Source organism: Drosophila navojoa, chromosome 2 (genome assembly GCF_054131105.1).
Source record: "Drosophila navojoa isolate 15081-1374.11 chromosome 2, UAZ_NAV_1.0, whole genome shotgun sequence".
Lineage (NCBI taxonomy): Eukaryota > Metazoa > Arthropoda > Insecta > Diptera > Drosophilidae > Drosophila > Drosophila navojoa.
The window spans coordinates 32,774,045-32,799,517 of record NC_142890.1 but is presented as its reverse complement, the minus strand read 5'-3'; the positions used below and the strand labels follow the sequence as shown (position 1 = coordinate 32,799,517).

General features: G+C 45.1%; 1 protein-coding gene and 2 long non-coding RNA genes across 4 annotated transcripts in view; 1 reads left to right on the top strand and 2 right to left on the bottom strand.

Annotated features, from left to right (window-relative positions):
• LOC149092491 (uncharacterized) overlaps nucleotides 1–20,449 on the bottom strand; it is a 192,042-nt gene extending 171,593 nt beyond the window's left edge. The window contains exon 1 of one of the 2 annotated variants that reach the window (XR_016196968.1): nucleotides 20,296–20,449. This is a non-coding gene — a long non-coding RNA (uncharacterized LOC149092491). The remainder of the gene's footprint in view (nucleotides 1–20,295) is intronic. The other variant, XR_016196969.1, reaches the window with a different exon arrangement.
• The window catches only part of LOC108658186 (MICOS complex subunit Mic10-like), a 184,225-nt gene that overhangs the window by 31,827 nt on the left and 126,925 nt on the right, over nucleotides 1–25,473 (bottom strand). The gene's annotated exons all lie outside the window — the stretch shown is intronic.
• The window catches only part of LOC149092490 (uncharacterized), a 43,018-nt gene that overhangs the window by 15,689 nt on the left and 1,856 nt on the right, over nucleotides 1–25,473 (top strand). The window contains exons 3-4 of the long non-coding RNA XR_016196976.1: nucleotides 22,222–22,275; nucleotides 24,676–24,752. This is a non-coding gene — a long non-coding RNA (uncharacterized LOC149092490). The remainder of the gene's footprint in view (nucleotides 1–22,221; nucleotides 22,276–24,675; nucleotides 24,753–25,473) is intronic.

Genomic DNA, 25,473 nt, shown 5'->3' with positions numbered 1-25,473 from the left:
CCGCGTCATCGGAGATAGTCCTGAAAGCGCAGCTGACTCTGATTGCGCTCAGTCTGTAGACCGCGCAAATGCCCCGGCTGTAGCTCGGCGTTGCCATCGCTCTTGCCCATATGGGCGCAGCATAGAGGATGACGGACCTAATGACGCTCATTAGAAGGAGACGTCGTTGCTGTTTAGGTCCCCGCGTGTTAAGTATAATTTTCGAGAGAGCTCTACAAGAATCAGCTGCCTTTTTTTGCACATACTCTAAGTGCTCGCGGAAAGTTAATTTGTGTCTATCATGACACCAAGATACTTTATCGCCCTCTTTGACGCAATGGTGACGCTGCCGATCTTTATATTGGCAGTTTCCACTCTTTTGCGACTGCTGACTAGGACAACTTCAGTTTTGTGTGCCGCTAGCTCGAGCCCAGCTCCAGTCAACCAGCTTCGTATGCGATTGATACTTTCGCTGCACATATCCTCTGTATCTTTGAGCTCCTTTCCTATGGCTACGACAGCTACATCATCAGCAAAGCCGATGGTGTGCGCACCTGTTGGTAGTTCCAAGCGCAGTACGCCGTCGTACATGATATTCCATAGGAGAGGCCCCAGCACTGAGCCTTGGGGTACTCCAGCTGACACTGTATGAGTTTGGGGACCCTCACTCGTATTGTATACCAGTGTTCTTCCTCTGAAGTAACTCTTTATTGTTTCTTTAAGATATTTAGGGATATTATATTGCGACAGCGCATTCAGTATCATATCCCAACTAGCTGTATTGAAGGCATTCTTTACGTCCAGGGTCGCAATAATGCAGTATTGCTTCGTCCCATGCTTCCATCTTGTGCCATGGATGGCGGAGGTGGCCAGACCAACAACTTTGTTTAGCGCATCCGTTGTTGACCGGGCCTTCCGGAATCCAAATTGGTTTGGTGACAGGCCTCCGGCGCTAGTAATCGCAGTCTCTAGTCTGGAGCAGATCAATTTCTCAAACACCTTTCCCATGGTGTCTAAGAGGCAGATCGGTCTGTATGAAGATGGCTCATCTGGTGGTTTGCCAGCCTTGGGTAGCAACACCAGGTTCTGGGCTTTCCATTTTGCCGGGAACGTCTCTTGTATTAAACATTCGTTGAATAATTCAGCGAACGTATTAGGGTGCAAGGCGAGGGCTAGCTTTAGCGCACGATTTGGGATCCCGCCCGGCCCTGGAGCAGTGTTGGTTCTAAGACCCCGGAGAGTTAATATAATTTCTTCCTCTGTGACTAAAACAATTTCAGTGTTCATTGAGCCCTGATCAGCAGACTCGGACCGAGGGGCGTGAATGGAGCTTAAACTTTCTGGAAAGAGCGTTTCCACAATCGATTTAAGCTCCAGACGATCAGGAGGCTGCACCTGTCTACCTGCGTAGAGTCTTTTATCTACTATCTTATATGCCCTGCCCCAAGGGTCATATTCGGCTGAGTCGCACAACTCTAAAAAACATTCTCTTTTGCTTGCCCGAATGGCCCTCTTCAACTGTCTTCTAGCTGCCTGGTAAGCTAATTGTTTTTTTTTCTAAAAACGTAGACCTACCGCGAGCCCGTTGGTAGCTTCTTCTCGCCTGGATGCATTTGCGACGAATGTCACCTATTTGTGCATTCCACCAATACGTAGGCTCTTGTTGTCGCGTGAACTGCTTGCGGCGTAGCATACTGCTATTGCAGGCACTCTGTATTTGGGCTACCATTTGGCATGCTCTGGCCTCAGCATTTCCAATTGTGCCCAGAGACTGAATGGCTTCAGAAAAAAACCGCGGGATCAAAAGTATCTAGCCGATACGACTCCCTCCACAAGGGTGACGCCCTGGCAGGTGGCTCACCTATTGTGAATAGAAGTGCCGTATGATCGCTGCCCGTATAGCTATCGCAATGCCTCTATGTTGCTCCCCGAAAGAGGGATGAAGTGACAAAAGTAAAAGGTGTACTCGTGCCCAGTGTTGAGCAGTGCAACATCTAGTGTTGCGAAGATCTCCAGTAGGATACGACCTCTGGCATTTGTTGTGAGGCTACCCCATTCTAACGCCCAGGATTTAAAATCTCCAGCTATAATGGCCTTCCGACCCCTAGCATCCTCGGCAAGCTCGTCGAGCACCGTCGTGAATTCACTGAGCTGCATGCTGGGGGCCAGATAGCAACTGTAAAGCCATAAGTTGCCATATCGGGCAGCAATACAATGATTTAGGTTAAGCTGCAAGAACCTTAACATTTCATTTTACGAGCAGCTTCACGGTAAGATGGCCACTTGAAGCTGCCTGCTGAATGGTCCGTCTGCTTTTCACCTTTCCGGATGCAGAGGCTACATTTTGGTGGCTTAGTGCATGCTTTTGCACTGTGACCCATCTCTCCACACCTGAAACAGGCGCCCTTTAGGTCACAGTCGCTGCGACAGTTTGCTGCCATATGACCGTAATCGAGGCACTTGAAACAGCGTTTAGGCTGTTCCACGGCTCGAATACGGCATACTACCCATCCTATTCTAATTTTGGACAGCTCGAGCAGAGTTTTAGCTTTCCCAATTGGAAGAGCAACCGTAGCTCTTTGCTGTCCACCAAAAGCTCAATGGGGAGTGAGCTATCCTTCAACTCCACCCTGATTGCATCCAAGATCTCCTCTTTACTTGCTAACTCATCTAGGTCGCGAATCTCAATTTGAGCCGATTTGGTAAGTGTTTTAACTACCGCTCGGTCACCCAAGGCTTTGCCTACAGCTTCGTGCAGAGCCTCAGCGCTATGCTCCGGCTTCCTACTCAGCTGCAACAAAAGGTCCCCCTTAGCGGTCTTCCTAATACCTTGGACGTCGCCACTCAGATGCTTTAAATTTGGGTCGCTCTTGACCACGCGAAGCATGTCCGCATAGCTGCAACCATCTACACCTGAAACCGCGATGGCGTCGCTTCTGGAACGTTTTTGCAGCGGCTTGCGTCCCTTAACAACCGTCCAGCTGTTCGAATTCGTCTGTCGACCTACCTGGTTGGTTTTAACGGCTGCAGCCCGTAGAACCATTGGCTCTATTGGATTTGCTGCGCTTTTATTGTGCCTCGGTTTTTTCGAGGGAGTTTTCCTCTGCTCAGTGGCAACTTCCCTCGACCGCTTGGGCGTATTACTACCTGCTGTAGCACTAACGCTCGCTGTTTTAGCCTTCTGAGCTACTTCTTTGACCAGCGTGGTCTGCACCTCGCAGTCTTTGACCGGTCGGTTGCAGAACGCTTCGGCCGTCTTGTGGAGACTGACCAGCCTAGCCAGCTCCTCTCTCATTAGTGCATTTATATGCCGCTGCCCCCCAAATAGGGCAGATAAACCCTCTAGCGTAACACCTATTTGAGCTAACGCTTCTTTTAAAGACTTGGGTGCCTGGCACTCAGCCACTGGAGACTGGTTACAAGTCGACGGCTGCGGCTGTTGTTTCTGCGGCGATCGCTGCAACGAGGAACGGCGCGCGAAAGCTTGCAGCTCCTCCTCCATCATGGCCTCCATATTGCTCCGACTACCACGGCGTGAAGCCTGTAGTGGGCACTGCCTACTAATATAATTTGAGTTTAGAGACCACAGTAACTTAAACTCAACCTAACTACAGCGAGAGCACTACTTTTAGTACCTGCTACCTCACACCAGCAGCTGGGTTGCTGTCTTTGCTGAGACTTAGCAACTCACCAAAGTTAGTGAGCAGCTGATTGTCCGCTGCAATTTCCAGCACTACTATCAGCTGTTAGAGTCAATGCACCTGATTATTTATTATTTGCACAAATGTGACGCCTAATGTGACAAATTATTTCGCGCTTAAAAAGAAAGGGAAGGAGAAAAGCCCTGACGCCAAAAACAGTGACGCTATTGCCCCCCTCTCTTGCACCACCGGATTGTACCACTGGGGTACTCCGCGAAACCGCCGCGAAGTAAGTTTTTATTGTTTTTGTTTTGCCGTCGCTGGGTGCGTCTTGCCCACAGCAACCACGTTGTCTACAGTTCTTTCCACTTTCACAGGGAAAAACAAAGATCAAGCTATTGTCCACGGTGGATCGCGATGACATCGACCGTACTCCACGAAAACGCAACTCGAACTCTCGCCTGTATATGTGAAGGTGTGTGTATGCGTGTGTTTGTTTGTATGTGTATGCGTGTGTGTGAGTGTGTTTGTTTGTATGCGAGTGTGTGTGCGTGTGTGTTGCTAATTATTATTGAAATATCAGTTGCTTGTAGGGTTCAGGGGATCTCGTAGTCGAGCAGTCTCGACTAGAGCTTTCTTACTTGTTACTAATAATAATGACATAACAAAAATCCGGATTAATCTCTCAGCACAATGGAATGCACTATATTGTTTGTTAGGCCATCTTTAGCTAATATAAACAAACTGGATGGAAAAACAGGGTGTTTCCAAATCCAGTCCACATACAGACAACATTTTCCCTTGTGACTTATTGATTGATTGAATGAGCTCCTGGAAACTATATATTTGGCCTTGAAACTTACCACTCAAAATGGTGGCATCAGTCATGCTCTTCATAAATTTTTATACTCATTTACGAAAGTGAAATGAGTATATTGGTTTTGTGCAATGTCCGTCTTGCTGTCCGTATAAACGCAGTTGTTTTTGGCGCTTTTGAAGCTAAAGACTTGAAATTTGGAACACATTATCGTGTATCTCTCGTGTATATAAAGTGTTACAATTTTTCTCACCCACCCACTAGGAAAAAATGCATTTTCCGATATAGCAGAAATCATATTAATTGATCAGCTAGAAAGCTGAAATTCTGAATGTAGATCCGCGTTGACCATCCCAGATCACGAGCTATGCGGATATATCTTCACCCATTTGGGACGTGGCAAATCGGACTTGAAGCGGTAGAGATTTTTCAAATCCTGCTATATTTTGTTCATTTTTTGTAATTCGTTCGCCCAGAAGGGGCGGCGTAAATTGAGAAAAACTGATTTTTCTACAGTATTAAAGCAAAACTTGGCTACTAAATTGTTGATGGGATGTGAATGAGTATTCCGCAATCTGTAACGACCGACTGAAACTTCTTTCTTATTTGAGTACCAATCGTATGACACTGCACAGGAGATTCGACGTTCAATGGCAAGTAGTGCGGTGGCATGCCTGGTAAATCCAATAAATTAAAACAAGTAAGAAGGCTCCAGTCGAGACTGCACGACTAGGAGATACGCTAAACCCTCCAATCTGATATTCTAATCATTCTATATTTCTTTTATGCACTGTAACGAACCTTCGGTTTATCCCGAGTCTAAGCTTTGCTAGTTTCAGCTGACTGTGGATTCGTGCCAACAAATTTATTTGTTGAAGCCCCTGCGATATTAATTAGTCACTTGTGAATTTAGGTTTTATAGCGTAAATATATTTTCTTGAATAAGTTTAAAATGTACACGTCACTTAAAGTTATGCTGGCTCGCTGGTTGGCTTTAGCGAAGCACACCTACCGAGCGCTGGTTCAACGCACTCCGGCTGGGAGAGTATTGTGCTAAAACACGCTAGTTACCGGGACGATTCGGGAAACGCCAGGACTTCGGTCTGAACAAAACTCTGGCGGTTCGCTCAGATATGCAGGCTTCTCCTACTATCCCACTCGCTCACAGCACAACACTAGCTTCGTTTTCACTCACAAACACTTCTCTTGCGCACGGCTACGTGAACTTACTCAGATGTGCAGGCCTCGCTTAAGCCGCTGATATGCACCGATGTCCTGATCGGTGCCGCTGATGCTGCTGATTGCCTCTTTCGTTGTCGTAAGGATTCCCATTGGATGTGCTTGCTGTTCCCACGATGTCCTTGCTGTCCTGATTTACCACTCGCGTTGACTTTCACTAATCACTTTGCACTCGCTTAATCGTCACTCAATCCTTTAATCACCAAACTCTTAATCATCTGAATCCTCTGAAACATCTGAAGCCCCGTATGGAGCCGCCGGTGGCCTTTTATAGCCCAGCCACAGGCCCTGCTTCGGGTGGTAACGTGGCCTGTTTGGCTCTGCAGCGGGGCCTTTCAGCCGCTCGTGCCGATAGAAACGGTAAAGTGGCGTGATCCGGGTGACGCCACTTTCCCGCCAAATTGCGTGGCAGCCTCCCATTGGCCGAAGTACCGTTGGTGCCCTGCGAGTGAAAGTGATCACTACTATCACCCGGCACGAACGGCACCTCGGCTAACGGTCACCGATGATCGTCGTGCGTGCGACGCGAACCCATTGCTGAATCTGTAGGAGCGAAAGAGACCGCCTCTAACAGGACTTTGACCCCCTTTCCAGTGCGAGGGTCGCTCCTACAGTATTCGCGTCGCTGTGTGGAGCAACATATATATGCAAGAATATGCATATAAACGCACAGCAAATACGTACGTTCATATACATTAATACGTGCATACCTATATTGCTCCTCACACTCCCCTCTTCCTTCGGGAAAACACGAGACCATCTTGTTTGAATTTGGCGCCCGTCTCCGATGCGCTGCTCCGTTTTGCTCTGCTCCATTTTGCGCTGCTCCATTTTGCGCTGATCGCCGCTGTTAACGCACTGTTAACGCCATCAGCTGCATTTCCGCTTACCGCTGGCAATGCTGTGTTCTGCCGGTGAGTGAAAAGTACAATATTTTTTAATTTTCCATAAAATTACCAAAAATATTGTGTTTTCAGGCCGGGCATCTTTTCCCATTATGCCCCCTTGACCTGATGGCCTGCCGCTGCCAATGCCCACGCCGGGCGCTGCTGCAAAACTCGCCTGTCGGTTTTGCAGCCCCCGGTGGCATTGGCGCATGTGCGCGCGGCACTGGCCATTTCACCCATTTGGCGCATGTTGTCCCTCGCCGCTGGAGATGCTTTTCTGCTGGTTGCTGCTGCTCCTTGGACCCTTGGGGATGCTCCGGTGGGGCACTGCAGTCATTTCATGCGCTGCTGCTAGGAGATCGGGCCACAGACGTCGTTCGAAATTGGACACCGGTGTCGCGTCTTTGGTGTCGGTACGCTTGTTGGTCGATCCCCTTTCGCGCACAGCTCACAGCGAAGTCGCTGGCCAGTGCGCGAGGACCGGTTGCCAAGCTTGTGTTGTCGACACCCAAAGTTCGGAGCCGGTGGAGCCAGTTGCGTGGCAGGCGTCTGTCGCCATACTCTCCCAGCAAGCAGCCACATGCCCGACTGCATGCCCCGCGTCCATGATTTGCCGCCGCTGCCTCTGCCCACGCCGGGCGCTCCTACCAAACTCACCTGTTGAGTTGTAGTCCCCGGTGGCTTTGGCACTCGTGCGGCGGCCACCTGCCTTCCACCATCCCTCGCCGTCCTCTCCGTTGCTGAAGGCTCGACAACAGCAGCTGCTCTCCCTAGTTCGTGCGGTGTCTTCTTTGCGGCGCTGCAGACCAAATTCTGGATTGTTGTTGGGAGTTGGCCACATCGCTGTCGTTCGCAACTACCACCGGTGTCGAACTTTGACGCCGGCTGGCATTTTGCGGCTATTCCTCATTCGCGCACAGCTCGCAGCAAAATCGCTGGCCAGTGCGCGAGGATTCGGCCAGCAAAACGCGCCTTCGCCCAAGCACGGACAACTGGATGAATTCGTCGCGTGGCAGGCATCGATGGTGGCCAGGACTCCCAACTGGCAACCCAACTTATGGCTGCCAGCCAGTGTCCACTCGGACACTTGATGGCATGTGGACGGCGCACTCGAGCGCCGTCGGTCCTCTCTGGTAACTCATCCAAAAAAAAACCTCGGCCCGATGCCCACATGCCCATTTTATACCCTATGCTGCCGCGCGCCGCTGCTTAGGCGACAGCACATAACGGGTCCTGTATCCTATGCTCAGCCCACTCTAGGCTTCGCTACCTTATGGCTGAATTCCAGGCAGGCTACGGTACTGCCCAGATACCTTTTTTCCCACACTCCCATCGGCACACGCATACATAGCCCTTCTAGCCGAACACCCAATGCAAGCTCTTCTGCCGCGTTGCATTGTTGTTGGCATCTCTTCGCTAGCGATCGTTTTACATGCCGCCGTGTGTTTTGTTGTTGGCGGTTTTAGTTGTCGCTGTGCGTTTTGTTGTTGGCGGTTTTAGTCGTCGCTGTGCGTTTTGTTGTTGGCGATTTCGTGCGCTAGCGATCGCTGAGCTTGCTCTCGCTCGCTCTTGCTTCGCTGTGGGTGTGGGTGTGCAGCAATTTTCGCCTGGAATGCGTGCGGTTTGTTTTTGTTCCCGCTCTCGCTTAGAAATACATATAATTTCGGCTGCGCGGGCGCTGTTGCTAAGGGCGCCTACACTGCAGGTGGGTACTGCTTGCACTGCTTTGCTGTTGTATCTGTGCATAGTGCATTGCACATGCACTGGCAGCTACATTTTTCAGTGCAGTACTGTACACTGCTTGCTGTCGTACGCGCGCAGTTCAAACAAATTGTTGTTGCGCACCCAATATACCGTAATTATCCCGATGGCAACTGTAGTTTTCCAGCCACAGATGCATTTCGCAGCCGAAATTATGCACTTTGAGCAAAATTTTTGCTGTTTTTTTTTTTTCTTCTTCTTTCTGCTCTTAAATTGGAAGCAATACACTTCGCTGTGTATTCACTCCCTTTTTTTTTTGGGAAAAAAAAACGAAACAGCTTTAATGCTCACCCGTGTCTCCTCTCCACGGCTTGAGATCCGCCACATGCGCCACCATAGCGTGGTGCCAGTTTTGCTGCAAAACCCTCTGCGGCATTCGACAAGTGGCGTTCCTTTGCCCACACCTTGTCACCTACGGCCGGCTTCCAGTGCCGCCTCCGTAGGTTGTAATGCCGCGCCTGATCCTGTCCAGCTCTCTCCAGGTTTCGACGCACTATCTCAAACACTTCGCGCATCTTGTTCGCTCTCTCGACTGGGCTCTGTGCCTCCTGCCCTGTGCCGATTGTTTGCGCGTCGTACAGCGATTTGGGCAGCGTTGGCTCTCGTCCTTGGGTGATGAAGGCGGCCGAATACCCTGTGGATGCTGACACGCTGCTGTTGACCGCCAACGTCAACTCCGGCAATGCGTCGTCCCAGCATCTCTGGTCACCTCCAGCGAACTGCGCAATCATCGTCTTCACCGTTCTGTTGGCCCTCTCAGTGGGATTCATTTGAGGTGTGTATGGTGCTGTCAACTGGTGACGCACCCCAAGCTCCTCCAGAAACACCTTAAATGCCCGACTGGTGAATTGGGTGCCATTGTCAGTAATGAGCACCTTTGGCGTGCCGAACCGCGCCAAGATCCGCTCTCGAAATGCCTTTTGGAGAGCCGCGCTATTCGCGCTCCGCAGCGGCACCATCTCCGTCCATTTCGAAAAGCGATCTATGAAAACCAAACGCATAGTGTTCCCATGCTTTGATCTCGGCAGAAGGCAAACAAAATCGGCACAAACTGTTGCCCATGGCTCTTCGGGCACCTGCGTCAGCATCTGCCCAGCAGCTTGCAGCTGACTGGGCTTATGTCGCTGACACACGTCGCAGCGCTGCACGTATGCTCTCACGTCCCGGTACATACTTGGACAGTAATACCGCGCTGCCACCCGAGCGATCGTTTTTCGGCTCCCAAGGTGGCCAGCGGTGGCTGCGTCGTGGTTCTCCTCCAGAACTTGTTTACGCCGGTCCGCCGGCACGCACAACTTCCATGCAGCCACATCCTCGTGGCCGGCTTGATGCGCGATGTGCCGATATAAGTTTCCAGACTCTTCCATATAGTCTGGAAACTTATGTGGCGCCTTCTTGATGTCCTGCCGAAGCTTGGTGAGCCAGCGACATCCTGTCCCAGCTGGCATCTCCTTGCTCTTGACCAAACGGCACGCCTCCTCTCCCAGAGGCTGCCGTGAGAGCGCATCTGCTACCACATTCTGCCTGCCCTTCCTGTAGCAAATCTCGAAGTCGTACTGCTGCAACTCCAGTGCCCATCTGGCAATCCTTCCCGTTTGGCTCTCGATCGAATTGAGCCACTTCAGAGCCATATGGTCAGTGACCACTACAAATTTGTAGCCTTCCAGGTATGGCCTGAGCTACCGTATGCCCCAGATTATAGCCAGACACTCTTTTTCAGTAGCTGAATAGTTCTTTTCAGCACTGTTCAGTGTCCGGCTGGCATACGAAATGACGCGCTCTCCGTCCTCCGAGGCCTGCGTCAGGATTGCCCCAAGCCCATAGTTGCGTCCGTTTGCAAGCAAAACGGCTTCGAGAAATTAGGGCACGCCAGCACCGGTGATTCCGTCAACTTGGCCTTTACCGTCTCGAACGCTCTTTGCCGCTCCTCCGTCCACTCCCACTTCGTGCCCTTTTTGAGCAGTGCATTTAGCGGATGCACTGTGGCTGCAAAATCTGGCACGAAGCGGCGGTACCATGAAGCCACGCCCACGTATTGTCGTAACTCTTTTACGTTTGTGGGTGGCTTCAGTTCGGCGATAGCGGTCACTTTCTCTGGATCTGTGCAAATGCCATCCTCCGTGACTTTGTGACCCAGATACTTCAGCTCCTTCTTGAAGAAATCGCACTTGTCGATGTTGATCTTCAAGTTGGCTGCCCGCAGTCGCCGGAACACCTCTCGCAGGTTGTTCATATGCTCCTGCCGCGTTCGGCCGATGACGATGATGTCGTCTAGGTAGGCAAAGGCATGGGGCATCATTTCTGGGCCGATTACCTGGTCCGGCGCTCGCTGAAATGTTGCCGGCGCAGAATGGAGTCCAAACGGCATCACTTTCCACTGATAGAGCCCCTTTCCTGGCACCGTGAATGCCGTCAGTGGTCTGCTGGCCTTCTCCATGGGTATCTGCCAATACCCATCCTTCAAATCCAGGCTGCTGATATAGCGCGCCTCTCGCAGCTGATCCAAAATGTGATGCACACGCGGCAACGGGTATGCATCTTTAATGGATCTGCTGTTCAGCTGTCGAAAATCTACACATAGCCGCCACTTCCCATTCTTCTTGCGCACCATGACAATCGGCGCGCTATGTGGGCTTTTCGAGGGCTCAATGCAGCCTTTGGCCAGCAGCTCATCCACCTGCAGGTTGATTTCCGCCTGCATTTTTGGATTTTTGGGGAAGTAGCGCTGCTTTATGGGCCTGTTGTCCTGAATCCTGATCCGGTGCTCCGTGATCCTGGTGGTGCCTTTCACATGCTGGAACTTCTCCAGCTCATGCCTCAGAAAAGCATCCACCTCTGGGTCTTTGTGGGTGTTGGCTGCTCCATGTTCGCCTCCACTGGCGTCTCTGGGCTCGCCTCCACGCTGGCCACAGCCACAGACAGCTTCTCCTCTGACTGTCCGCTCGACTGTGGAATTCTTGGCTTGATCCTCAGCGTCAAGCCACCGCACTCCAGTGTGGTGCCCATGCTGGCCAAGAAATCCCAGCCCAGCACCAGATCGTCGATCACTCCTGGCAGAATCAGCAACGGGATTTGGCTTTGCTGATTCCCCAGGCTGATCGTCGTCTCCAGCTGCGAGTCCACATGACTGCAACTGCCGTCCGCTAAGCGTATGCGCCGCCGTGTTGTACGCACCACGCCCACTCCTCTGAGCCTGTCAGCAAGCTTTTCACTTATAAAGCTGTTTGTGGCTCCAGTGTCGATTGTGGCTTTTTGTTGGGTGGCTCCAATGGCCACAATCGCTGTCATCTGGCTGCCTTCATCCTGAAGACGGCCCACTAGCGCCTGGGGGCTCCTGGTCGCTGCTCCCGCTCGCCCCTGGATGGCGGGTGCCGCTGCTCGTTTCCCGACTGGCAACAGGCAAACGTTCTCACTCCAATGCGCCCGCACTGCCAGCAGAAATCCAAGGCCTTGTTGCGGCACGTAAAAGCGCGGTGCCCCTCCTGGCCACACACTCGGCATGCCCTGGTTGGATTCGGGATGTGAGTCCTTGCTCCGGTTGCGCCTGTCCTTGGCGCAGGTGAAGGCTTCGCCTCATCCTCCATGCGGCGATACTCCACATCGCCTCCAGCGTAGTCCATGGCCATACATCGAGTCCGGCCCGGCCGTGGCTGCTGCCGCAACCTCTCCCGGTCTCTTTCCAGCTCCTCAAACTCGTCTGCGAGGTGCATCAATTCCACCAGATTATGGAACTGATACGGGCGGGCGTAGGCACGCAGATCGGGCAGGCTGTTGTTGTAAATGAGCTTCATCTCGCGGTCTGCTCCATAGCGCAGAGGCCGCATGAGAGTGTGCATCTCAACCATGTAGACCTTGAAGCTCTCATCTACCATTTGCCTCCGGCGTTTGACGTCGTCCTCTAGCTTCTCCAGATAGCCTTTGGGCAAGAAGAACTCCTGGAAACTGCGCACAAACGTCGCCCACGCCGTCCAATGCCTGTTGTTGGCCACGTACCACTTCAAGGCCATGCCTTTCAGCAGCTCTGGCATCGCCCTTGGGATCATATCCAGATCCAGGCCATATGTGTCCGCCGACCACTCCACCTGCTCCAAGAACTCCAAAGGCTTTGTGGTGCCATCAAAGCGGAAGCTCCACTCTCGCACTTGTTTGGCCACCTTTGGATATTCTTGGGCTGTGCTGCCGAGTCCTCGTGGGCTGATTTCTGGTTGCGGGGTGGATGTGGCCCTTATCTCACCCTGTCGCGTGTCCTGCAGCTGTGCCGCTGCACTCGTAGAAGGCACACAGAGCCGCGCCACATGCGCCAGCTCTGTCTCTAAGTCGTCGTCAACTACGGCGGTCGTTGCCTCATCTCTCAGCGAGGCACGGCGTCCATGCAGCCACCCACTCGCCAAACTGCCTCCGCATAGCGTCCAGTGTGCCTGACAAGCTCACTCCGAACTCGTCACCATAACTCAACACTTCATCCTTTTTCAAGTTATATACCCACGCTCGCACCATAGTCGAATTAAACTCTTATCGCAGGGCCCCACGTTGGGCGCCAGTTGTAACGAACCTTCGGTTTATCCCGAGTCTAAGCTGGGCTAGTTTCAGCTGACTGTGGATTCGTGCCAACAAATTTATTTGTTGAAGCCCCTGCGATATTAATTAGTCACTTGTGAATTTAGGTTTTATAGCGTAAATATATTTTCTTGAATAAGTTTAAAATGTACACGTCACTTAAAGTTATGCTGGCTCGCTGGTTGGCTTTAGCGAAGCACACCTACCGAGCGCTGGTTCAACGCACTCCGGCTGGGAGAGTATTGTGCTAAAACACGCTAGTTACCGGGACGATTCGGGAAACGCCAGGACTTCGGTCTGAACAAAACTCTGGCGGTTCGCTCAGATGTGCAGGCTCTCCTACTATCCCACTCGCTCACAGCACAACACTAGCTTCGTTTTCACTCACAGATGTGCAGGCCTCGCTTAAGCCGCTGATATGCACCGATGTCCTGATCGGTGCCGCTGATGCTGCTGATTGCCTCTTTCGTTGTCGTAAGGATTCCCACTGGATGTGCTTGCTGTTCCCACGATGTCCTTGCTGTCCTTTGAAGTCCTGGGAGTCCTGATTTACCACTCGCGTTGACTTTCACTAATCACTTTGCACTCGCTTAATCGTCACTCAATCCTTTAATCACCAAACTCTTAATCATCTGAATCCTCTGAAAAATCTGAAGCCCCGTATGGAGCCGCCGGTGGCCTTTTATAGCCCAGCCACAGGCCCTGCTTCGGGTGGTAACGTGGCCTGTTCGGCTCTGGAGCGGGGCCTTTCAGCCGCTCGTGCCGATAGAAACGGTAAAGTGGCGTGATCCGGGTGACGCCACTTTCCCGCCAAATTGCGTGGCAGCCTCCCATTGGCCGAAGTACCGTTGGTGCCCTGCTAGTGAAAGTGATCACTACTATCACCCGGCACGAACGGCCCCTCGGCTCCACAGCAACGGTAAAGTGGCGTGATCCGGGTGACGCCACTCGCCCGCCAAATTGCGTGGCCGCCTCCCATTGGCCGAAGTACCGTTGGTGCCCTGCGAGTGAAAGTGATCACTACTATCACCCGGCACGAACGGCACCTCGGCTAACGGTCACCGATGATCGTCGTGCGTGCGACGCGAACCCATTGCTGAATCTGTAGGAGCGAAAGAGACCGCCTCTAACAGGACTTTGACCCCCTTTCCAGTGCGAGGGTCGCTCCTACAGTATTCGCGTCGCTGTGTGGAGCACAGCTCTGCTAACTGCGCAGTAAGTTGCGACTGCGCTTGGGCTGCGCTGCAGTGTGGGCAATATTATGAGAATTTATTTCTTGAATAATTTAATTTCTAGACGTACGATCCTAATGACACTTTCAGAACGTAATCATAATGTTCAAATGTATATACATTCCAAAGCACAAGTCTCTAGTATTTGAAATGCGTTTTTTACAAATTGGTGGCGAAGGGGGCGTGGTATCTGTAATCTGAAGTTTTCAGGTCTAATAGTGTTCAAATGAGACTGAAACAATAAAATCAATTTTTACATTACTCTCGATAAAAAAGATATCGGATGATTTATCGAAAAAATAAAGCAAAATCGAACCGCGTATGGTATACACGCGTATGTATGCCAAATTTCAGCTCTCTAGCTTTTGTATATTCTGAGATCGACGCATTCTTACAGACGGGCGGCCGGACAGACGGACATTGCTATATCGACTCAGCTCGTCGTCCTGATCAAGAATATATATACTTTATGGGGTCTGCAATGATTCCTTCTGCCCGTTACATACATTGATTGCATCTGTTGAGGAAGTTGTCAATCGTTTCATTGTTGCCGAAGCCAAAGCCTCCAAATGGTAGATGTCCTTTTTTTGTTCCTGAACCTTAGAACAGCTACTGATTCGCTTGTAGTACTTATGGTTGTTTCCTTTAATATGTTGTAATTGTACTTGCAGTTTTAGTCTCTATAGTTGGTAGCGCTGCTGTGGTCATCACTGGAGAGTTTGAGTCGGTATTGTCGCTGTTCTTTTCAGCTGCACATCCAGCCGCTTTTACAGTCTCTATAGAAGTTTGCTCTTCCGTCGTGCTGCCAACTGTGGAAATATCATCCATTGGTCGAACTTCCCATTGGATAACTTTTGAAGTGTTTTCAGCGATACTCAACGTCGATTTCGAAGTTGTGGCAAAAATTCCATTCTCGTCCTCATCTCCTATGCCCTCCGAATCCGATGTCGGAGTTGATGGAGCCCAGACCTTCTTTATTGATCTCTTGTCTTCACCCAGCTTTGATTTTGTTGTTACTACTTGAACTTTATTTTCTTGTTCTGTAGATTCTGTTATATTTCCACCCACGTTTTGAACACAATTGCATCCAAAGCTGCCTGAGATGCTAGCATCTCATCAGCGGTGACCTCGTCACTGTTATTGGAGGTGCTCACGCAATTTCGGATACTGCCTTCATCATCATTCTTCAGCACTTCCTTGTCCACTGGCAAATAACGTTTGTAGCGTCTGCATAAACAGTCCCACGGTTGTAGTTACCCACTCTAAATGAGAAATTGCTTATCATTTGTAGATCTTCTCCTTTGACATACATTTGCAGGTATAGCAGTTTCACGCCTTAATGCTCGGTCGCTTTGAAGGGTCTTCTTTTATGTTTTGCAGTGCACTTATATTTCTTTCCAGCCTTTTTGACATTGTGTACACTTTGACTTCCAGTGCGTCTATGTCATCGATTTCATGGACAGGCCTATTTTATTTTACCTCCAAATCGTGTTGACTGGACTTTATTCCAGAGGAACTCTAGCGTTTCTTTGCTGTCTAGAGTATCCTCCTGGTTGCTGAGCTCAATGTTGGCCTGCACCTCTTCAATGTGCAGCCATACTGTTTGAACTCTTTTGTCCAAAAGGTTAAGCAACTTTACCATTGGGCTCAACCAACCGAATAAAAACGCTTTTGATGTTTCCGGTCTCGTTTCCCAGTTATAAAGTTGGTCTGTGTCTATGGCGTGATCGGCAACTTTGGTCCAGATTTCTGCCATTATGCCATCAAATATTTATTTTTAAATATTGATGGTTAACGACACAATTGTTTGTTTATTATAGATCCATTGGCTTTTCCCGTTGGAGGTTTTTTTGTTTTGATCACCAGGTTGATCTTGCTGTGCCTCGACTCACAGCTTGGGTTGGTAAACCAATACACAAATCTATAATAATTTAGCACTTCACTTTGTACTAATCACAAACACTTTTCCTTGTGGACTGCATGGAAGTATTAAAAATTCTTCATCCGGCTCTAAGGACCATGTACGAATACATTTGACTTTGATGGTTTTTATACCCTGAGCCCATTGAAAATGGGAAACAGGGTATAATGGTTTTGTTAAAAGTATGTAACAGGCAGAAGGAGGCGTGGCAGACCCCACAAAGTATATATATTCTTGATCAGGGCGACGAGCTGAGTTGATTTAGCCCTGTCCGTCTGTCTGTCCGTCCGTCCGTCCGTCCGTATGTATGAACGCGTCGATCTCAGAAGATATAAGAGCTAGAGACTTGAAATTTGTTTTCTAGGTCCGTGTATATCACGCGCATATCAAGTTTATCACTAAAAATCGATAACAACTCCCGATATTTTATTATCGATTAAAAACCTTATCGAAAGCTAGCTTTTTTAATTATATCTTCTACACCTTTAGAGCTAGAGCTTAAAAATTTTAAATGTGTATTTTATATAATTTCGATTTTTGTTAAAATTTATCCCCCATTCCTAAATTCACCCCCTCATTCTCACTTTTGAAAAAGGCGTATTTCAAATACTAGAGACTTGTGCTTTGGAATGTACATACATCTGAAAATTATAATTAAGTTCTGAAAGTTTCATTAAGATCGTATGTCTAGAAATTAAATTATTCAACAAATATATTCGTATTATATTGCCCGCACTGCAGCGCAGCCCAAGCGCAGTCGCTGCTTACTCCGCAGTTAGCAGAGCGCGTTTTAATACGTGCGTGTGTATGTATGTGTGCCTAAACGAAGTGTAGAGTGAGTAGATATCAGATTGGAGGGTTCAGGGTATCTCCTAGTCGAGCAGTCTCGACTAGAGTTTTCTTACTTGTTAGTTTGGTACTGATCTTTATTATTCTGAGCCTGGGTTTATATACCCAGACTCATGCGTATTTTCAACCGTTAAATCTAGTGTATCTGTTGCTGTGTAAGGCTCACCATTGGGCTATTCCATATTCTTATATTATCACTGAGTGTGTAAGACTCCGCGTTGGTTATTAGCTATTCTTATCCTATCGCTGAGTTTGTAAGGCTCAGCGCTCCTTTCTTACGTAATCTGACTCTGGGGTTGCAAGGGTTGGTCTTCATTCGTCTATTTATACAGTCCGTACATATGACCCTTATCTTTTCACAGCGCACTACCTGATAGTCGCTGAGTGCGTCGGAGGCATGTATACGATCTACGTATATTCATATGTTCATGCCTGAAGAGTACCAATGACCACTTTGGAATGAGCGGAATATTCAACATCAGGCTCATACTGAAATGCCAGGCGAAGGAATGAACTTGATGTACATGCTTGAAGTATTTGTTGACGTTGGCGGTCAGTTCCTCTACGTCTATTTACAAATCTGCGCGCTTTTCTTCGTTCTAATTGTCGTTGCTGGTTTCGCTCATCTCGTGCCTCTTGCAATAGTGATGTACGTTACTGCGTCATTCTCACACGGACATTTGCATTGATTTATTTTATTATAGTTTTAGAGCGTTAAATGAAACAACTTCACATTTGCCGAATTCAAGATTGAAACTGAACTGTTTATTGCTTAAAATCCTAGTTCTTATATACCTAACAGAGACTCTTAAAACTACTTCCAGTCACTGGAAGGGTGCATTTTCTCAAACAAACAAGTGCACAGATGTTTACTCAAGTGTCCCTTTTTTAGATCGCTGGGCCCAGGCTCACGTTACATTTACATATTGGTCGCTGCAACTAAAGGGTGACATATTTATTACTTTGTATCGGATAACGATATCGAATATTGTCTCTATTTATACCCTGAACCCATTGAAAAAGGGAAATCAGGGTATAATGGTTTTGTTGAAATGTATGTAACAGGCAGAAGGAAGCGTGGCAGACCCCACAAAGTATATATATTCTTGATCAGGGCAACGAGCTGAGTTGATTTGGCCCTGTCCGTCTGCCTTAATACATACATTTAAACATCATGATTACGTTCTGAAAGTTTCATTACGATCGTACGTCTAGAAATTCAATTATTTAACAAATAAGTTCTCCTAATATCGCCAACACTGCAGCGCAACCCAAGCGCAATCGCCTGTATATGTGAGTGTATTTGTTTGCATGAGTGCTTGTGTGGGTGCTAATTATTATTGAAATATCAGTTTCTTGTAGGGTTCAGGGGATCTCGTAGTCGAGCAGTCTCGACTAGAGCTTTCTTACTTGTTTTATTATTATGTATGTTCATGTTTGAACAATTTGCTTTCTTTATCTGATTTTTTTGTCCTGCCATTTTTCACGTAAATTTTGAAGTATTTTTAAGATATACTCTGCTATTCAGGGCGGGAACAAATCCAACAAATCAAAAACCATGAAAATTGGTTCAGCAGATCTCGAGTTACAAGACTTGTAACAAACCCGACTTTGTTTTATATATAGATTCTTGATCAGGTGACAAGGTGACTCGGCTTGGACCTGTCCGTTTGTCCGTAGATATAAATGCGTCGATCTCAGAAGATATACGATTTTTTAAAATGACCGTATATACAACGCGCATATTGAGTTTATCTCCAAAAATGTTCAATATATATTTAGATGAATAGTTGAAATATAAGTTGATCGAAGAGTTTAGGGGATCTCGTAGTCGAGCAGTCTCGACTAGAGCTTTCTTAATTGTTATTAATAATTATTTATATTTTTTGTTAGGACGCTCCTGGAAATGAAATAAATGTATGCAGTGCAACGTCTCCAATTGTGATAAATAATGTTGCTCGAGCTCTTTATCGATCACATTCTCCACTTTCTGGTAATCTTCCCATTGCTAATTCCAGTTTATCTGTAATAAAGAAAAAAAGTAATGAAAAAAATACGTTTTCTGTAACTGGTGGTAAGTGAATTTACATAAATATACTATTTTTTATACCCAAGACACTATAGGAAAAGAGCCCGAAATTTTGGCGTAAACGCAATTGTTTTTGTGTTAATTGTTAAACTTTATTTTTTATTTCCATAATAAACATCTTAACTAAAGTAAAACGTATTTTTTTTTTTTTTTAATTTTATGGACTCTCCCTACTATATAACTATATAACTATGCAAAAAAAAAAAAAGGTGGGGGGGGGGGGGTGGGGGGTGTGGGGGTGTGTGTGTGGTAGGAATTTGTGTAACTTTGATATTCAATGCTGCGGTAAATAAAAAGAAAACTTTAAATCTTCAAAATGGAAAACAATACTAATAATATAAACTATAAATTGTAAATTCCAATTTTTGAGTACATTTGTCTCATTGTTTAATTTTTTAAACAATGCTCCATTTCGAAAAATAACAATTTTGTTTTAAAATATGAGTTTCAGCGTTGAGAATTTCTAGACGTACGGTAAAACAAAAATTACCAAGTAGAGTCAAAAAAATTGTTTATCGTTGAGAAAATTTAAAGTACAGACGAAGATAAGCACGATCTTTACAATTTGAATATCGAATAAGATGTAAAATATTAAGATTATTGATCATAATTTTCTAAATATGTTATGATAAAATGGGAAAAACAATCTTTTTCCATTTAAAAAAAATATTTTTACAGGGCATAAACTGGTTTGTCACACATCTTAACATTTTTGTATTATATTATGACTTTTTTTAAATAATTTTTATCTAAAACTAGCTGGCCCGGCAAACGTTGCATTGTCCTATCCATTATTTGTAGGTAAAAATTGCCGAAAGCTATGTTGTTCAGGTTGGGATACACTCTGATTAATTTATTAATCGGATTTTCATTCAAGCACCTTTTGGTAAACGACATTCTTTGTTTTTTGGTCAGGTGCAAGAACACGTGAGCATTCCACGTACAATTGACCGTGAGAAAAATACGCATTTTCTAGATTGAGGCCACAAATAGTCAAAGATTGGCCCTGTGGTTAGTTGACTGAAATTGTATTCGTTTAAACTCAAAGGGCTTATCTGTTGGGATCATCGTAATCCTAGGAATAAGAACTTCCTCATTTTTTAATTTTCCTTTGAGTATCGACGCGTGAATCACATTGCTCATTAGTTGAATGAATACAGAGTACCATATTAGTACCATTTTATTGTAATTATAAAATTAAGGTCATCCACATCTTTATTTTTTGCCGCCAAAATTGCTCGCTGACTTAACCATTTAGTATTTTTTTGGAAAGCAATGATATTCGGAAATACTTTGTTGATAAGCTCATCCTTTAATTTACACAAATTCATGTTTGAGACAAACAAATACCTGAACTTTCGAGATATTTAGCTTCTGTATGCACGCGTATTATTTTTATCAAAGGTGCTTTTTTTATGAATAGTCAGGTTCGCCTGAGGCTGTGCCGTAGACTGACTGACTACATTTGTTTAATTACTTCTATACCATTGTATAATATTAGAGCAGGACCGAAAACTGTCATCAAGCCTACTGAGTATCAATGGAAATTTGAATCTTTAGGGAAAAAACCGCGTTTTTCAAGTATTTGTCAAAGTTTTTTAGTATTTTTAGGATCTACTATCCTACTTGTAGCGGAGACAAATCCAACAAATCAAAAACCATGAAAATTGGTCTTCTAACTTAGTCTGCTTTAGAAGTATGCAAAATTTCAACCTCCTAGCTATGTTTTTAAAATTGAAGCCAAAATTTCGGGTTTTTTTTTATAGTGCATCAGCCCATTGAAAATAGGAAATCAGGGTATAATGGTTTTGTTGAAATGTATGTAACGACGTGCTGAGCCGATTTAGCCTTGTCCGCCTGTCTGTCTATTCATCTGTTTACAGCGCGGATGTCGAGTTTATCTTCAAACATACATAGATAAATCATCCCTTTATGTGTTTATCGATTAAAGACATTATCATATGTCAGATGCCAGTGTAGCCAATTGAGTATGATTTTGCATTTTCTTAAATTTGTTGTTGTTGTAGATCATATGCTGAAAGTTTCATATAATATTACTTATATTTTATATAAATTTGCTTAAGTCAATCGACGTTAAAAAATAATCAAATGTTTAGGCTAATTAACAAACGCACGTGCAGCAGCTACAACACTTTTCCTATTCTAGCATATTCTTATAATCACATTGCTGTTGTTGTGCTAGAGTTCTCAACACTTAGTTTAGTTTAGATTTGCTGGATTGCGCTGCATTAGTGAATCTATTTCAATTTTGCTATAACATTTCCGAAGAGTGAATATGACTAACGCTGTGGCATTCGAATCCAGGGCACGCGAAATTGATGCTTATTTATTTAGTTGCTTAAAAATATTTATATAAATCAGTTTCCTATTTCTCTTATTTTTTTAAATTCAGTAAATTTGAAATTTTAGCCATACTAAATGTGCGTTTTTATTTGATTGGATATTCTAGTACGTTCTTAGAATCGTATCAGTAGTTTTGTTTATATTTGCTAGATGGCGCAGCATCAGTGAATCTATTTAAGTTTTGAAATCATAATTTTCACAAGCGAGGTGGCGTTGTGACTAGCGACTCGGGTTCGAGCCCAGAGCTCGGAATTGGTGTTGTAAGGTTACTTTTCTATGGCCAGGGTCGAAGCTCAGCCTCGCCAGGGCCCTAACTTTCAAGACATTTGCAAGTTTAAAACGGGTCATGCATTGTTAGTGAAAAGAGAAGGAAAGATACCAGTTGGAGGTTAAGTGACCACGCGGTATAACCTCACTGACCACGCCCACGCATTCGCATGCGGGAGGGCGACAGAAACCGAGCTCTGCGGATTTCTCAGGGTTGCGCGGTTGCGTTATGGGACTTTAATAGGGCTACTACGGCGGTAGACTGCCGGCCGAGGAACGCTCGGCGTCGCTGCCGGCATTCACTCCAAGATCAGGCAGTTTACACAGCTGGAGATTTACTCTTCCGGTGAACGGGCTCACACCACGCCCAAACTACCATAAAAGTGCATTCGATTAGATTATCTGCTTAGAGGGTTAATAGTATCTCATAGTCGAGCAGTCTTGACTAAAACCTCCTTACTTGCTTTAAATTGTACTCAAAAACTTACTTGCTAGTTTATTACTTTACTTGCTAGCATAAAATTAGATGTGGATTTACAATAGTACAAGGCCAAAGTTTTTGTTACATACATATGTTTATATTACATTATGATATAAATATTTGTAATCTTATTTTAGGTCTCCCATATATGCTAGAGAGAGCTGGTCTTGATGTACAACATGGTGAGTAAGGTATTGAAGAGATCATTCAAATTATTTTTAATGTTTTGTCTAACCATGCCGCACCTACATATGTCCACCTAGCCTATACTAGACATCTTGTGCACAAAATTTTCCACAGTAGAATTTGTGCATCAGTTTCCAAAACCATTTATCTCTGATTGCTTTATGTAGTATACATATGATGACTTCACTGCAATAGAGTAGAAAATCGGACACACATTTAACGCTCTAAGAATAGATGAAAAAACACGACATTTAGCTAACGCATTTCATTATTGATTATTGTAAAAAAAAAACGTAAAGTTAGGCATCAAAAAAGAGAAGAAATATGGCCTTTCTCAATTATTCTACTGCTCTAAGAATAGATGAAAAAACACGACATTTAGCTAACGCATTTCATTATTGATTATTGTAAAAAAAAAAACGTAAAGTTAGGCATCAAAAAAGAGAAGAAATATGGCCTTTCTCAATTATTATACTGCTTATTATAATGTAAATTTACATCAAACAGTTCAGAACGTTATAGTTGGACTTTACCGATTACAAAATAATCATGTCAACTTGATTAAGTAGTGCTATTTTCAAGTCTCAGGTGTAACATGTATAATTTATACAATTTTAAGCTAGCAGCAGATCAGCGCAATTTTCCTATACATGTACAAACATTCATCGTTTATTCTATGCGTCCAGACAATAGTACGCTTTCTAGCATAATATAGGAATCCCTATCAGGTCTTAGCCGTTAATGTAGTTTTGTCAGATGACGCTTTATTTATTTTAGCTACTTGCTGATCAACTAAAGCAGTAGCGTGAATGGTAAAGGCTACGCAAGTCATATAAGAGTAGCAAGAATTCTAATAGTTCCAATTGCCATTAATTTCTCTATTCATGTTTTTGATTTTGCCGCAACTCTGTCTTTTTTTTTTTTGCTACATGGCATCCTAACAATAATACCATTTCGTTTTAATTACTATTTACTCGAACGACATTGTGGCAGTGTATGCTGAGCTACCGAAGATTTTATTTTAGTTATTTTTACAAACATGATATTAAGCTTCTATAAATATATCTATATATATAAGTCGCAAACGATTGGGCGTAGATTGTGGTGGTTCAGCAGGAAACTTTTAATTCTTATACCCTGAACCCATTGGAAATGGGAGATCGGGTTGTAATGGTTTTACTGAAAAGTATGTAAGAGTCAGAAGGAGGTGTGGCACACAGCATAAAATATATATATTTTTGTACATGTATGTACATTCCGAAGCACAAGTCTCTAGAATTTGAAGTACGCCTTTTACAAATATGAGGGTGAGGGGGTGGATATAAATGGGGGGTTCATTTTAACAAAAATCGAAATTGTATGAAATGCATCTTAATATACATTTTAAATTTGTAGACTCTAGCTTTAAGGATGTGGGAGATATAATTTTATAACTGATTTTCTATAAGGTTATAATGTCGATATGCGATACATACGGACGTTTAAAAAAAAAAATTGAAGTCTCTAACTCTCATATCTTATTAGGTCGACGCGTTCATACATACGGACAGACGGACGGACAGGGCCAAATCGACTCAGCTCGTCGCCCCGATCAAGAATATTTATACTTTTCGGGGTCTGCCACGCCTCCTTCTGCCTGTTACATACTTTTAACAAAACCATTATACCCTGATTTCCCATTTTCAATGAGTTCAGGGTATAACAAGTAAGAACGTTGCAGTCGGGCGTTACCTACTGGGCGTAGGCATTTCATTTTTGGCCACCTCATGGAACAATCTAACCGTAACCTAGTTGCTAAATTTGGATGCTTACGCTAAAAAACTGAAAAAATTACAGGGTACTTTTTTAAATGCCACGCCCATAAAGAGGCGTAACAATATTATTTTTAGAATCGATAGTGGAGGTTACTGGTAACTTAACCAATTTTTGTTAATGGGATCTGGCATTAACATACAGATGCTTCGGTTCTCTGTCTCGGCTTCAAAGGAGAACCAATGTAAAAGTTGCATAGCTTATGTGCATGAGCTGTAACTGCTTGATTCAAACTGGAAACTTGACTCCGCACGGATTTGAGGGGCACTTTGATTGTGAGGAATAGTGGCTCAGTATGTTAATGCCAGATCCCATTAACAAGAATTGCTCCTCCCACATCATACCAGTAATGCTATTAACAGCATTCTGTTCATAACATAACCCTTGTTCTCCTACTGGTTCGCGGTACTGGCATTGACACTTACATACACATATTCTGTGTTATGGAGCTGTTTTTAGAACTTACAGTTATATTTGCGATAAAATCTAGATGTACTTGAAAAGTTCTATTTTTGGCCTATGGGCGCAACCACTGAGCAGCGCCTCCAACAATTTTATTTCTTTTACTGACAATTTCTTTTTCTTTTTTTCAGAAATTCAACGCAATAGGGAATTTTATAAAAATGCTGATGTACGTCCCCCTTTTACATATGCGTCACTTATCAGACAGGTAAATTAAAACCAATCATTTTTATTGAAATTAGTTTTTAGCAAGTAAGAGTGCTTTAGTCAAGACTGCTCGAATAGGAGAAAGCCTAAACTTTGTATTCTAATCATTATGCACTTATTTTATGCCAACACACAAAATAATATCCACACGCAAGTATAAGCACGTTCTTTACTAATCAGTCCTTTCCTTAGCAGTGGCTGTGCTTAGGCTGAGAATTTATGTTTTGCATAATCTTTCTTGTTAGACTATCTTTATGAAACATGATCATAATTTTCAAATGTGTGCATATTTCAAAGCACAAGTCGCTGTACTTGAAATACGTTTTTTACAAATTAGTAACGAAATCACACGGCATCTAAAATCTGTAGATTATAAAATCTTTTTATCTATTAAATACACATATACGCACAATGAATCGGACATCTCCAGGTCTAATAGTATTCAAATTAAGCTGAAATAACGAAATCAATGTGTCGATTATTCTCGATAAAAAGATATCAGATGAGTTATCGAACAAATATGATATACTCGAATGCAAGCAATATCTACTCAAAGGCACACGGGCTTACAAAAGCTTCTATAAGTGATATCCGATAATTGTGAGCATCGCATCCCATGCGTACACACAATCACTTACCAGACAACACATAGACCGGACACGTAGTGCAAAGCGTTTGGCACAATTATTTTCGAGCATTGGTACTTGCTCGGCTCCTCACTT